General features: G+C 37.4%; 1 protein-coding gene across 1 annotated transcript in view; it reads left to right on the top strand.

The window, feature by feature from the left end:
- The first annotated feature begins 526 nt into the window (after positions 1 to 526).
- The window catches only part of LOC138695864 (uncharacterized), a 33,530-nt gene continuing 18,254 nt past the window's right edge, over positions 527 to 15,802 (top strand). The window contains exon 1 of the mRNA XM_069820161.1: positions 527 to 676. The gene's annotated coding sequence lies outside the window, so the exon portion shown is untranslated. The remainder of the gene's footprint in view (positions 677 to 15,802) is intronic.

Raw genomic sequence — 15,802 nt, forward strand, 5'->3', positions numbered from 1 at the left:
ATTACTGATAAAATAAGAGGCCTAGAAAATTTTGAGTCTCCCGATCATTTCAGCAAGATCTCTTAGCAGGATAAAATGATTTTACCCTCTACATTTCAAGCTCTACATGCAGCAGCTATACCAACATGATATGTCTATTGTTCGGAAGCATAGCAAGCCTGACTTTTTTTAACTTTCACCTACAATCCACAATGACCTTAAATAGCTATTGCTTTATTCCCACATGAAAAACCCACTACTTTTCGGGTTGCACCGTTGTTCACACGTCGCAGTACAGTACGAGAGTTGCGCAGTTTTTTGTACTGCAGTGTTGCAAAAGTAGCGACGTGTGAGCGCAACTTTAGTCACACTGAACGGAGAGATCTCAAAATCGTTCGACGTGTAACTTGCAGGAAAAATCGTTATAAGTTTTTTTTAGTAGTACTTCTAACGGTCTTATCACAAAAATTTATTTTATCAAATGTGTTCTTGCTAATGAGGTTTCAATCAATTTTATCATAGTTATCATATTATCATACCTGATATTATTTTTAGTGTAAATAAATTTTGTAAAAGAGCTCGACATTGTTAGCGAGTCCTTAACTAATCAGCACTTCATACATGGTATAAGATAACATATATGTTTGTGGTGATAGGTGCCAAGTTCATGATATGTCATTCCTGATCTGCTACTGAGGTAAGTGCTTGGTTACGTTTGTATTTTTCACAGTTTTCGTTGGATTTTTAAATAAATTATTCTGCTTTAGTCCACGAGAGTTTCAGGAATGCCGTTGTTTATGTCTATCGAGACAAGTCGACATTTATCATTATTGAATTTATTGCTTTTTTAAATTATATTTTTCAAGTGGTAGAAATATTTGCCATGGTTACGAAGAATACCAGAATAATACTATCTCTACAGCTATTTAAACAGAAGGGATTGTCTTAAAGACAGGCAATATTGCGAGTTATGAACAGCTCTATTTCTATTAATGAATTTATGATGAATGAAATTTTATTTTTAATGTAAGTATAAATTATGTTCGGACTAGGGTAGAACATAAGTAACAGCTTGTAATGTGATAATTATTTATTATATTTACTCATCGTAAAGCTCAGTCGATAGAAAACAAATCCTAGATTTAATCGAACATGAAAGGGACACAAAAAGGCAGCGTCTGGTTAAAAATTCACAAAAAATGACGTCATGAGTTTTTTTTTTTTCATGGAGCCTACAGTGCGGGACACACGTATAAAAGTAAGCGTTCACTACATCGTATCGCACGCATCGGACGAATCGCACGGATCTGAAAAAGACAATCTTCGCTGTAATTGTTATGTAACCGCGTTCACTACATCGTATCGGAAGCATCGAACGAATCGCACGGATCGGAAAAAGACAATCTTCGCTGTAATTGTTATGTAACCGCGTTCACTACATCGTATCGGAAGCATCGAACGAATCGCACGGATCGGAAAAAGACAATCTTCGCTGTAATTGTTATGTAACCGCGTTCACTACATCGTATCGGAAGCATCGACCGAATCGCACGGATCGGAAAAAGACAATCTTCGCAGTAATTGTTATGTAACCGGGTTCACTACATCGTATCGGAAGCATAGAACGAATCGCACGGATCAGAAAAAGACAATCTTCGCTGTAATTGTTATGTAACCGGGTTCACTACATCGTATCGGAAGCATAGAACGAATCGCACGGATCGGAAAAAGACAATCTTCGCTGTAATTGTTATGTAACCGGGTTCACTACATCGTATCGGAAGCATCGAACGAATCGCACGGATCGGAAAAAGACGATCTTCGCTGTAATTGTTATGTAACCGCGTTCACTACATCGTATCGGAAGCATAGAACGAATCGCACGGATCGGAAAAAGACAATCTTCGCTGTAATTGTTATGTAGCCGGGTTCACTACATCGTATCGGAAGCATCGAACGAATCGCACGGATCGGAAAAAGACAATCTTCGCTGTAATTGTTATGTAACCGCGTTCACTACATCGTATCGGAAGCATCGAACGAATCGCACGGATCGGAAAAAGACAATCTTCGCTGTAATTGTTATGTAACCACGTTCACTACATCGTATCGGAAGCATCGAACGAATCGCACGGATCGGAAAAAGACAATCTTCGCTGTAATTGTTATGTAACCGCGTTCACTACATCGTATCGAATGCATCGAACGAATCGCACGGATCGGAAAAAGACAATCTTCGCTGTAATTGTTATGTAACCGCGTTCACTACATCGTATCGGAAGCATCGAACGAATCTCACGGATCGGAAAAAGACAATCTTCGCTGTAATTGTTATGTAACCGCGTTCACTACATCGTATCGAATGCATCGAACGAATCGCACGGATCGGAAAATGACAATCTTCGCTGTAATTGTTATGTAACCGCGTTCACTACATCGTATCGAATGCATCGAACGAATCGCACGGATCGGAAAAAGACAATCTTCGCTGTAATTGTTATGTAACCGCGTTCACTACATCGTATCGGAAGCATCGAACGAATCTCACGGATCGGAAAAAGACAATCTTCGCTGTAATTGTTATGTAACCGCGTTCACTACATCGTATCGAATGCATCGAACGAATCGCACGGATCGGAAAATGACAATCTTCGCTGTAATTGTTATGTAACCGCGTTCACTACATCGTATCGAATGCATCGAACGAATCGCACGGATCGGAAAAAGACAATCTTCGCTGTAATTGTTATGTAACCGCGTTCACTACATCGTATCGGAAGCATCGAACGAATCGCACGGATCGGAAAAAGACAATCTTCGCTGTAATTGTTATGTAACCGCGTTCACTACATCGTATCGGACGAATCGCACGGATCGGAAAAAGACAATCTTCGCTGTAATTGTTATGTAACCGCGTTCACTACATCGTATCGGACGCATCGAACGAATCGCACGGACCGGAAAAAGACAATCTTCGCTGTAATTGTTATGTAACCGGGTTCACTACATCGTATCGGAAGCATCGAAAGAATCGCACGGATCGGAAAAAGACAATCTTCGCTGTAATTGTTATGTAACCGCGTTCACTACATCGTATCGGACGCATCGGACGAATCGCACGGATCGGAAAAAGACAATCTTCGCTGTAATTGTTATTTAACCGCGTTCACTACATCGTATCGGACGCATCGAACGAATCGCACGGACCGGAAAAAGACAATCTTCGCTGTAATTGTTATGTAACCGGGTTCACTACATCGTATCGGAAGCATCGAAAGAATCGCACGAATCGGAAAAAGACAATCTTCGCTGTAATTGTTATGTAACCGCGTTCACTACATCGTATCGCATGCATCGGACGAATCGCATGGATCGGAAAAAGACAATCTTCGATGTAATTGTTATGTAACCGCGTTCACTACATAGTATCGGACGCATCGGACGAATCGCATGGATCGGAAAAAAGACAATCTTCGCTGTAATTGTTATGTAACCGGGTTCACTACATCGTATTGCACGCATCGGACGAATCTCACGGATCGGAAAAAGACAATCTTCGCTGTAATTGTTATGTAACCGCGTTCACTACATCGTATCGGCAAATCCGTCCACGTTTCTCGGATGGGCAACTTTTCCGATGCGTGCGATCATGGCCTTCTTTAATAAATCAATTTTAATTGGTCAACTGTTACTATTATGTTGTGCCATATTCAGTGTCGCGCCAAAATGGCAGACGGAAAACTTGTTTCGCGTGTAGAAAATTGCGAAGAATTGTTCCCATTACAGTAATCAAGTCATTTCTTGAAAATATATTATGTAACCAATATTTCTTTCGTTTCTTCCTCTTCAATTAAGTCGCATGAAGCAATTACAAATTCTTATTCGCTAACACTCATAACTAATAGACCTAACCTCAACTCCTCTGTTTTCAGTAATGTCAATATCGTACGACGTCATGTTTCAAACAGCTGATAGGGGAATCCGATGAGGTGAAGCCGTTACAGTGAACGTACTGAATTTAAAATATCCGTTGCGTGCGATTAGTGCGAGGAGTGCGATACGATGTAGTGAACGCTTTCCTTAAGACCCCGTTCAGACGATACAGGAATGCATTGAAAAATACATTTATTCGAATCGAATTCGCGGGAACGGCAGTGTACACACGGTTCGATATTTTCCCAAGCTTAAATTTAATTTAATTGAATACTTCGTAGACAGTGGATGTGCGTACGTTTCTGGTTATGCATTGATATCACCAAGCAATACAGTACCAAAAACGTAGGGCTATTCACATCCATTTCTACGAAGTCTTTAATGAAATGAAACTAAACTTATGAACAGGAAAAAATCGAAATGTGTGTACACTGCTATCACCACGAAATCGATTTGAAACGGACATTTATTCGAATCGATTTCGTGCGACAGCAGTGTACACATATTTCCATTTTATCCTGTATATGAATTTCATTATGTCCGGGAAAAAATCTAATCGTGTGTACAGTACGATTATTTAGTCCTGACAGTCGCCGGCAATGTGCGCCTGGGTCAGGCGAGTCCATTAAGTTACGCCAAGGGATGTTCAGGTTAGTCTGTTGCCTGCAGTCAGAGCGATCGAATGTCACGCATGCTGAGCTGTGAGGACTAAATAATCGGTCTGTACACTGATATCAGGACGAAATCAATTCGCAACATATTTATTCGAATCGATTTCGTGCGGAAAGTAGTGTCCATACATTTCGATTTTTTCACTTATATAACTTATTTCATTACGTACGGAAAATAATCGAACCCTGTGTACACTGATGTCAGGGCGAAATCGATTCGCAACGATATTTATTCGAATCGATATCGTGCGGAAAGCAGTGTACACACGTTTCGATTTTTTCACTTATGACTTATTTCATTTATGTACAGGAAGAAATCTAACCGTGTGTACACTGATGTCAGGACGAAATCGATTCGTAACGCATATATATTCGAATCGATTTTGTGCTGAAAGCAGTGTACATACGTTTCGATTTTTTTCACTTATATAACTTACGGTATTTCATTAAGTACGGAAAATAATCGAACCGGGTGTACACTGATGTCAGGACGAAATCGATTCGCAACGCATATATATTCGAATCGATTTTGTGCGGAAAGCAGTGTACATACGTTTCGATTTTTTTCACTTATATAACTTATTTCATTAAGTACGGAAAATAATCGAACCGGGTGTACACTGATGTCAGGACGAAATCGATTCGCAACGCATATATATTCGAATCGATTTTGTGCGAAAAGCAGTGTACATACGTTTCGATTTTTTCAGTTATATAGCTAATTTCATTATGTACGGAAAATAATCGAACCGTGTGTACACTGATGTCAGGGCGAAATGGATGCGCAACACATATTTATTCGAATCGATTTCGTGCGACAGCAGTGTACGCACATTTCGATTTTTCGCATATATAACTTAAATTTCATTATGTACGGAAAAGAATCGAATATTCTATACACTGCTGTCAGAACGAAATCGATTCGAAACGGATATTTATTTGAATCGATTTCGTGCGATAGCAGTGTACACACGTTTCGATTATTTCTCGTATATAACTTAAATTTCATTATGTAGTGGAAAAAAATTGAATCGTGTGTACACTCTTATCAGCATGAAATCGATGCGAATAAATGTCGTTTTCGTATCGTGTGAACAGGCTCTACAGGGAGTGAGATGAGGAAATAAGCAGTAGATACCGTCGCGTCCAAATGTTATCTATTTTTCTTAGCATTAATGCACTGTGAATTATTTTTATGCTTTGTGAATTTATAAATCTGCCCGGTGACTTTTTAGGCGCCAGTCGCACCCTGACAGCTCTTGGATGAGATTGTGTACGTTTCAGTTTTGTATAGTACATACAGTAGAGCGTCTCGTTTAGGCACAGTGAAAACGTAAACAAAGTGCCGGTAACGTGTGGGGGAGGGGGAGGACGAGTCGTACGATAAACACGAGGGATGCACAAGGTTTTAGTTACAACGTTTATGGAGGAGCATTAATTGAAATTATATTTTCCAAATCACACAAAACAAAAGAACACAAATTGCATAACGTTATCATATACACATTTTAACAAACAAGCAATTTATTGTAACGTTGAAATAATTCAATATAAAAAATCAAAGTTTACTACTTACTGTATATGATGTTGCTTTCAAGCAGCATTTTTTAGTCATGAATTTCATTCTCTGTATGACTAACATAATATAGTCTTCTGTGGCCGAATTGACAAAACTACAGTATATTAATCTGAAGTGACATCGCTATTTCCTAATCATAATTATCCCTTGTCAAAGTTCAATTTATTCAGATACAGTTCCTGAAAAAAATTGAACTTTGAGAAGGGTCCTGTACCTGAATAAATTGACCTTTGAGAAGAGATAATTATGATTAGGAAATAGCGTTGTCACTTCAGACCAATTACTGTAGTTTTGTTAATTCGGCCACAGAAGACGGTGATATTACGTTAGTCTGCAGAGAATGAAATTAATGAGTATGGCCGTAAAAATGCTGCTTGGAAGCAACATCATATGAGTAGCAAAATTTTATGTGTTATGAATGATTTCAACGTTACAATTGCTTGTTTGTTAAAATGTGTATATAATAACCTTATGCAATTTGTATTCTTTTGTTTTGTGTATTTTTGGAAAATGTCATTTCAGTTAATGCTCCGCAATAAATGTTGTAACTAAAACCTTGTACATCCCTCGTATTTATCGTACGGCTCGTCCTTCCACCACACGTTACCGGCACTTCGCTTACGTTTTCACTGTGCCTAAACGAGACGCTCTACTGTAGAGTAATAGTGATCTGAATATAAGTTTTAAATTAATAGTTATTACTAGACTTCGTGGAATTGCCACGACAATCGCAAGGTTTACTGCGCACGCGGTATAGACTGTATGAGAAAGGGACGTGCAAATGATGGATTATGCCTCTAATGTAAACACTGAGCAGTATAGTCCGGTTACAATAAAACCTGTATCCTGCATTCAAGAAATATAATGAATAATCATTGAAGTAGGAAATGTCTAAACATGTAAATACACAATTATTTTATAGTGAGATATATTAACTCTTAAAATTCAATGTAATATACTCATATAATCCTTGAATATGTGCATTGCAGTGAAGAGTTACGTACATTTTGAGCGACTGCAAAGTAATCTCCTCCGATGGTCACTTAAACAGTTTTTATATTAGGAAAATGTACGTTCAACATCACACGATGTAATACGTGCATATTTTAAGAACGGAAAGTCACTACTTTTTAGTACACCAACTTCAGATGTCTTGTTGTGACCTGATAGTACATCATTTATAATACGAAGTTGTGAATAGGCAGAATTTTTAGCAATAATGTTTCTAAACTTACATTTCACTTTTTCTGAAATTAGTGAATTGTTATTTTGGATAACGGTTTGTGATACTTTATCCATTATATTAAGGGCTTCTGAGAGTTGTAGTTTAGACGATTCTAACAGGGTGATGCTTTTGGACACGATTTTAAAATTAGAATCAATGAACAGAATATCTTCCAATATCTGTTCAGAAGGAATGATTTTACAGCTGCAACAGCGGAACTGTCTGTGCTATCCAATGCCTCACTTACCTCCATTATTTTGCCGTAATGTTCTGCATAATAATTAACAGCATCCAACCACGTTCCTCAACGGGTCAAGACTGGCTGCGGGTGTAAGGATATTCCATAGGCAATTATTTGGAACAGCAACATTCTCATTGTACTACTGTATGTTTGATTGAATTCTTGTCTGCATTGAACAAATGTTAAGCTTTGACTATTCCAACCACAGTAATGCAAAAACAAGTGCTTACATAGGTATACATTAGCTGTAGCTGCTCTATCTATTTGGACCGGTCACAACTTTTAACATGAACTGCTTATACTACGAGACCGAACGGTCGCTCACCTCCTCTATACTACCGTACATCGGCAACCTGATTGCATGCTGCGTGTGGCAATTCAACGAAGTCTAGTTATTACCATGAAAGCAACATTCAACAAGGAACAACAACGACCAACAGCAATAGAAATTCATCAGTGGATTACAGAATCTCTACAGGTACGAGAATCGGACTTGCAAGCTATTCAACTACTTACTTACTTACTAACTTACTGGCTTTCAATAAACCTGGAGGTTCATTGCCGCCATCACATAAGCCCGCCATTGATCCCTATCCTGAGCAAGATTAATCCATTCTCTATCATCATATCCCAACTCCCTCAAATCCAGTTTAATATTATCCTCCCATCTACGTCTCGGCCTCCCTAAAGGTCTTTTTTCCTCCGGCCTCCCAACTAACACTCTATATGCATTTCTGGTTTCGCCCATACGTGCTACATGCCCTGCCCATCTCTAACGTCTGATTTAATGTTCCTAATTATGTCAGGTGAAGAATACAATGCGTGCAGTTCTGTGTTGTGTAACTTTCTCCATTCTCCTGTAACTTCATCCCTCTTAGCCCCAAATATTTTCCTAAGCACCTTATTCTCAAACACCCTTAATCTCTGTTCCTCTCTCAAAGTGAGAGTCCAAGTTTCACAACCATACAGAACAACCTGTAATATGACTGTTTTATAAATTGTAACTGTCAGATTTTTCGACAACAGACTGGATGATAAACGTTTCTCAACCGAATAATAACAGGCATTTCCCATATTTATTCTGTGTTTAATTTCCTTCCGAGTGTCATTTATATTTGTTACTGTGCCCCAGATATTTGAACTTCTCCACCTCTTCAAAAGATAAATTTTCTATTTTTACATTTCCATTTCGTACAATAGTCTGGTCACGAGACATAATCTTATACTTAGTCTTTTCGGAATTTACTTCCAAACCTATCTCTTTACTTGCTTCCAGTAAAATCCCCGTGTTTTCCCTAATCGTTTGTGGATTTTCTCCTAACATATTCACGTCATCCGCATAGACAAGAAGCTGATGTAACCCGTTCAATTCCAAACCCTCTCTGTTATCGTGGACTTTCCTAATAGCATACACTAGAGCAAAGTTAAAAAGTAAAGGTGATAGTGCATCTCCTTGCTTTAGCCCACAGTGAATTGGAAACGCATCCGACAGATAGAAACTAACCTATACGGACTCGCTTTACAGTTACCCTTAAAAAGAATGAGACGATTCTTGGTCGTCGGAAGTTAAAGTTCTACAGCGCGGTTCACTCGATATCGACGTAACGATACATAACATGAGAAATAGTACAAGAATTGTTACAAGGACCACAACAAGGACAAGGACCAGAATAAGGATCACGAAGAAGACTGCCATTTAAGGCCAGGATTTCATAACATAGCTCGAAGCACAAAATATCATTGCTTCACTGTACCGAATAGCAAATTCCTGCTAAGGGATCTACATTCTGGACTGCTGCTGCCCCTGTCTTGCCTCGGTAGCTCATATAGTAGCGTGTTGGTTCCGCTGTGTAACCGAAACGTCTCGTGTTCGATCCCGGGTAAAACTTTTTTTTTATTGATGTGTAATTAATTTGTTCAGAGTTCCTCGACTGTCTAATTTGTCGAAAAATATGAATAATTTATGCCCAATTTCTGGGTTTTACAAGTTGGCTGAACCTCGTCAAAAAAAAATAAAACTTACTTGGAAGTTAAAAGTATTCTTCCCCAAACAAAAATCATAAGAAACAAAAAGAGACCTGTTAACTTAAAATCTTGTCCACATGCCATCAGCTTCTATTACAGATCTAAGTCGATCCGGCATGGATGTCACGAGATTGTGAAATAAGTTCTGATCCCCGGCGAGATCTTCCCAGGTGTCAACAACTTGATCCCACAATTCGTCTCGATTTCGAGGGCGTCGGTGGGCATAGGGACTATCCTTCTCTTTTTCAATTCCACCCATAAATTTTCGATGACATTCAAATCAGGTGACTTCGGAGGCCAATTAATGATTTCGATCTCGGGTCTCCTTTGAAACCATCTTTGAATGCTTTACAGCATAGTGCACGGGATGGCTATCCTGCTGGAAGAGCAATGTTCCTTCGGGAAAACGTTCTCGGGCGGAGGGAAGGAATATATTTTCCAGAATGTGCTCGTAAGTTCCCGCATTAAACCGGCCATAGATGCTTCTATAACGCCAGGTCCATCGTAAGACATCCACCCCCAACACGATATGCTAAAGCGCCCCGATCTTTCACGTCGGTGCACATAGCGCTGGTCATGTCGGAGACCATCCTCACGATAGACACGGACAGGACCTTCGTAATCACTCGAGAAGGTTGTTTCGTCGGAGAAAATTACATTTCTCCAATCGAAATCCACTCGATTGGTAGCGAAGGCAAGACGGTCGACAGCTTGTGCTTCCCCCAATATTTCCATTTGCGCAGCCCTCCGGCTCCTAATACCGTGGTTCCTCAACCTGCTGATCACAGTCTGTGAAGAGCCGGGAAAGTTAGATACTGCTCTTATTTCGTTAGCAGTCAGAAAGGGGTCCTGTCGAACTGTCTCGAATAAGAGAGCATCCTCTTCCAATGAAGAAATCCGCGGACGCCCAGGAATAGGGCGATTTTCGACCTCCCCTAAATTTTAGTAACGATAACACACCTCGCGGCTGTACTTCCAGGAACACCGACTAAACGGCCAGCAGATCTAGCCCCATATCCAGCCTCAACTAGAGCTATAACTCGCTGTCTCATGTTACGTCGGTTCGCCATTACAATGAGAAATGAGGGATGACGATAATACTTTAGTGTAGACAATGACTATTTAACGTGATATAGAATTATTGAAATAAGAGGCATCTTGCATAGTAAGAGTTAATAAATCAACCCTAAATTAAATATCTAAAGAACAGGATATAACAGGAAGTTCAACTGTTGCGAAACTAATCAAATTAAATCTAAGCTGAAGTAGCACAGCCATTGATAAATGTTTTGTACACAGAATTAGACTGAATTCCTATTCGACAGAACCTATAATCAATGGCTTGCCTGAACATGATAAACAAATCCTAAGTGTTTCCAATGTCACTGAACAATTTCAAAATATTAATTTAAAAACTAAGAAAGGATCGCAAATGTTGTATCTAATGATTATTTACATTTATGTCTACAAAATGAATCTTGGAAAAACCTATATGATACTGGTACTACTGATATTAAGAGTTAATGTATTGCATTTTTCACTTAATTTCATAATCACTTCAGTGGATTTTCTCCACTCAATGTTGTGAAAAAATTCAAAAGTAAAAACATGTAGATAACGCAGGGACTTCAAAATCTCATGTATTAAAAAGAAGAATCTATATGTAATGAGTTGCAATGTAATGATCCTCATGTTCTTAAATACTGCAAGGAGTACAGTGTAATTTATCAAAAATTATGAAAGAGGGAAATAGAATATATTTGAATAGAAAAGTACAAAATTCAGATAATGCAATTAAACCTATTCGGAATATTATTAAATTTAAACTTGTAGATATCCTAAGAAAGAAAATATTTTTTCATTAAAACCAATGATTATAAAGTAGAGGATCCCAAATCTATTGCAAATTCTTTTAACGTATTATAGTATATAGTACAGAAATATTATTGACAACTTAAACATTCAAGATTTTGCAAAAGGTACTGCAATTGGTTACTTAACAGATGCATTTAATAATTAGTATTAATATATGTAATTAGTCAAACTGCAACAGTACTTTTCCATTCAATCATAACATGAATAAAATTGAATGCATACTAAATTAAACACTATTGCAAACACGTAGATAATATAGTTAAAATTAACTGAAGTGTGAGAATGAAATAATCTAAAGCCATACTTTTAACAAAAATTGTTTTGTGCGAGTGCATTTCTTACACATATGGGAAAGCTATTAATAAAATATTGTAATAATTACTCAACAAATTACATAGCCTAAGGACTCTAAACTTTTGTAAAAGTTTGTCTATTATTATATATATTTTTATAATTTCATTTTAATTGTTAGTTTTTAATATATATGCATTTACATTGTATATGTGTGTGTATAAATGCATTCATTAGATTAACGTTTATAATATTATAACTTGTAATTTTGTATTGTTTGCGATCATTAACACTTAATCTCAGGACTTTGTAAAACTCTATTTCAACGTTATTTAGACAAAAAAAAAATCGTTGTATAGACTAAGAATCGAACTCGCACTCTTCTACACAACACGCAGAAGTCTTACCGTCTGAGCTATTGAAACGACATGAAAGCTTTCCTTTCTGTGTGGAGTGTCGATCTAGTCATGAAGGTCCATTGTCGATTTAACTACACGATTTATGTATATATTTATCTTTCATTTACGTAATATTATCATATGTTTTGCAGTTTTTGAAGTGAATTTCGGAACGATGCTAGTAACAAACCAAATAGTCTGAATTTAAGTAACTCAATATTCGTTATCTTGTGTATCAGTGCTCTGGTCTCCGATCATGCGCAGTGTCTCACATCTGAGACTTAGGAATATTCCATCGTCTCATCCTTTTTCAGGGAAACTGTACGTTTCACTGAGTCACATTTTAATTAATCGAACTAGTTTCTTGGGAATACCAAATTCAATAAGAATATCATATAAAACTTCTCTCTTAACCGAGTTATATGCCTTTTTTAAATCTATGAATAACTGATGCACTGTACCCTTATACTCCCATTTTTTCTCCATTATCTGTCGAATACAAAATATCTGGTCAATAGTTGATCTATTACGCCTAAAAGCACACTGATGATCCCCGATAATTTCATCTACATATGGAGTTAATCTTCTCAAAAGAATATTGGACAAAATTTTGTACGACGTCAACAAAAGTGATATTCCTCGAAAGTTACTACAGTTAGTCTTGTCCCCCTTCTTAGTAAACAAAATGCGATGTATTTGAAATTTGCCATTAGCAATGTGTATGTAAATTATTTACGGAAACATAAAGGTACAACAACTATAAAATTGCAAAATGGTGACATTGTGTCAGTTATAATAACATCAGGACATGTAGACATGACAACAGTTATAGTGTTTAACATTCCACCGGAAGTGACAAACAACAGGAACACCAATACATTAATGAATTATGGTAGAGTGCAGTCAATTGTTAATGAAAAATGGGCACGTAGCTTTACTACAGGGTAAAAAATAAAAAAAAAAAAAAACACCAGGGTCTGATGGACTGCCACATGAATTTTATTATGTTTTTAGAGAATGCATGAGTGAAGAACTTACCAATGTGTATAATATACTTTACAAAGAGGCCGTTTATGTTCATCACAAAAGAAGGCATACTGGTACTAATTCCAAAGAAAGGAAGAAAAGAAGAACTTAGTGATTATTGTCCTATCACCCTCCTTAGTTATAATTATAAGCTCTTGACTCGTGTCCTGACGAATCGTCTCAAGCAGTTCTTACCAAAGTTAATTCACCCTGCACAGAATTGTGGCGTCAATGGACGATCTATATTTGATGTCTATTGTGCTTTGCGAGATGTAGTAGCACACTGTAATTATGCCAGTAAAACAGCTGTCATTATGTCTTTAGACTTCCGACGAGCTTTTGACAGCATTCAGCATTAGTATTTATATGAAGTTATGAGATGATAGATTATGTGGGGTGTTTGTACACCGATACGTGTTCTGCCTTACAAATCAATGGCTGCCTAACTTCAAACAATTCTGTAACACGATTTATTCGGCAAAGGTGTCCTGCCTCCATGGTATTATTCTCCCTTGTGTTAAATCCTCTACTCTAGCTTCTGAATGTTAGGCTATCTGGGGGTTAGTAAAGGTTCACATACTCTAACAGTTCAAGCGTATGCTGACGATATGTGTGTTGTTTTATCGAGTGATAAATTATATAGAGAAAGTGTGGAACCTATTCGTACTCTTTAAAGATATTGCAGGTCTTGAAATCAATACCGAGACATCCTATGTGCTACCTATAGGTCCTTTGGCTGAACAACCTAATGTGTACCCCTTGACGACCGTGGACAACATGAAAATCCTTGGACTCATTTATCACAGTCAAGCCAAGATGATACAGAATTTAAACTGGGATCCCACTGTACATATAACTAAAATTTTAGCAAAAGTCATGTAGGCCTATCAGCGTGACATTAATCTTTATGAACGTGTATGGGTTGTGACACAAATGTATTATCTCAATTATGTATGGGTATTTTGAGAAATACGTAAAACGAAAAATGAGAACGTTTGAGTCACCAACTAATTTTTCAAAATTTGTTTCTTGTATGAGACTGAAATGAAATAAGCAACACACTACGTCCTCAGACATGGTTTCACAGGAACTAATAATTATAAGCAGAACTATATTTTATAGTTTTCGTCGCACATTCTCTAAAGTCGAGTAGCTAAAGATATGGATGACCCGAAACCGAGAAATTTTCGCTCTCTTTAAAATAATTTTTTACGCATTTGGGAACCATTCAAAGGAGCTCTAAAATGTTTAAAATTAAAAGCCAGAGATTTGTTGAAGATCCTTACAAAAAATCGTAATTATTGTAGCCTACTTTTGACAATTTAAATGCCGATTTTCGTTAATATACGTATAGCTATCTTATGTATGTAGTACATATGTGAAAATTTAATCTTTTTTTTTTACTACTTAAACCGTTCTGTTTATAAATGAATGCGATTATAGACAATCCTTTTGTTATAATTCAGAAAACCGAAGTCCAACTTACAATTTGAGTATACAGAGTGGTGAAGACTTTTCATCCAGGCACCCATGACCAGAAATGAGAATTTGAGTATCTACAGCATGCCTTGCCTAAACGTCTCTAGGAGGTTCTCTTGCAATTGCGCTAATACGTGGCACCAGCACGACGGAGCTCCACCGCACTTCAATCGTCTGACCAGCGTATTCTAAGGGTACGTACACGTTGGAGCAACGATAAACGATAAAAGAAACGATCTAGCGACGCTTTGGTATTATCAAAGAATCAAGTGTTCATATCGGAGCAACGAGGACGCGGGAAGCCAACATTTTGATTTATCAGTAGAAGATATTCTATACATACACTTAATGTTAATGAAAGAAAATATATAGAAAATATCAGCTGCTAGATTCAAGGTTAATATAACTTAAATATGTACAAAATTAAACCCGTTTTTCATCCCAAAGATAGTATAAATTCGTTGTGTTGTGATTGGTTCTTGTGATCACATATCATATGACGAATAAATACACAACTTATCAATTTGCCAATATCTACAATAATTAATTTAATATGCCGAAATAATAATAAATCGATTAATACTCTGTTATATTGATAACCACCGGTCATTATACAGATTAATATTATCTTAATCAGAGATCATATGAACGACAAGAGCGAAGAAAATGGAACTTTTCTTTTTCGTCGCTTTTATCGTGTATCTTCACTTTTATCGTTACTCCAATATGCACACCTCAATAACAATGCATGCTTCAATTCTCTCTGATATAGCATCGCTGCTTCCTTTATTGTTTATCGTCGCTCCAACGTGTACGTACCCTTAGGTAGAGAGTAATTGGAAGGAGATATCCAGTCTTTTGGCCTGCGTGCTCTCCTGACCTCATCCCTTCTGACTTTTCTATAGAGGTACGCGAAGAGTCAGTAAATGAGCATTCAGTACCATTAGAGTGGAGCATGGAATATTCCAGGAGTAAGACAGAAGATGGTTCGTCGTTGCAAGCTATGTAGCGAAGTTGGCGATCGTCACTTTGAACTTTATTCTACATATGAAAGTCAATGAAGTTCTTCAAACTATTATG

Source organism: Periplaneta americana, chromosome 3 (assembly GCF_040183065.1).
Source record: "Periplaneta americana isolate PAMFEO1 chromosome 3, P.americana_PAMFEO1_priV1, whole genome shotgun sequence".
In the NCBI taxonomy this organism is placed as follows: domain Eukaryota; kingdom Metazoa; phylum Arthropoda; class Insecta; order Blattodea; family Blattidae; genus Periplaneta; species Periplaneta americana.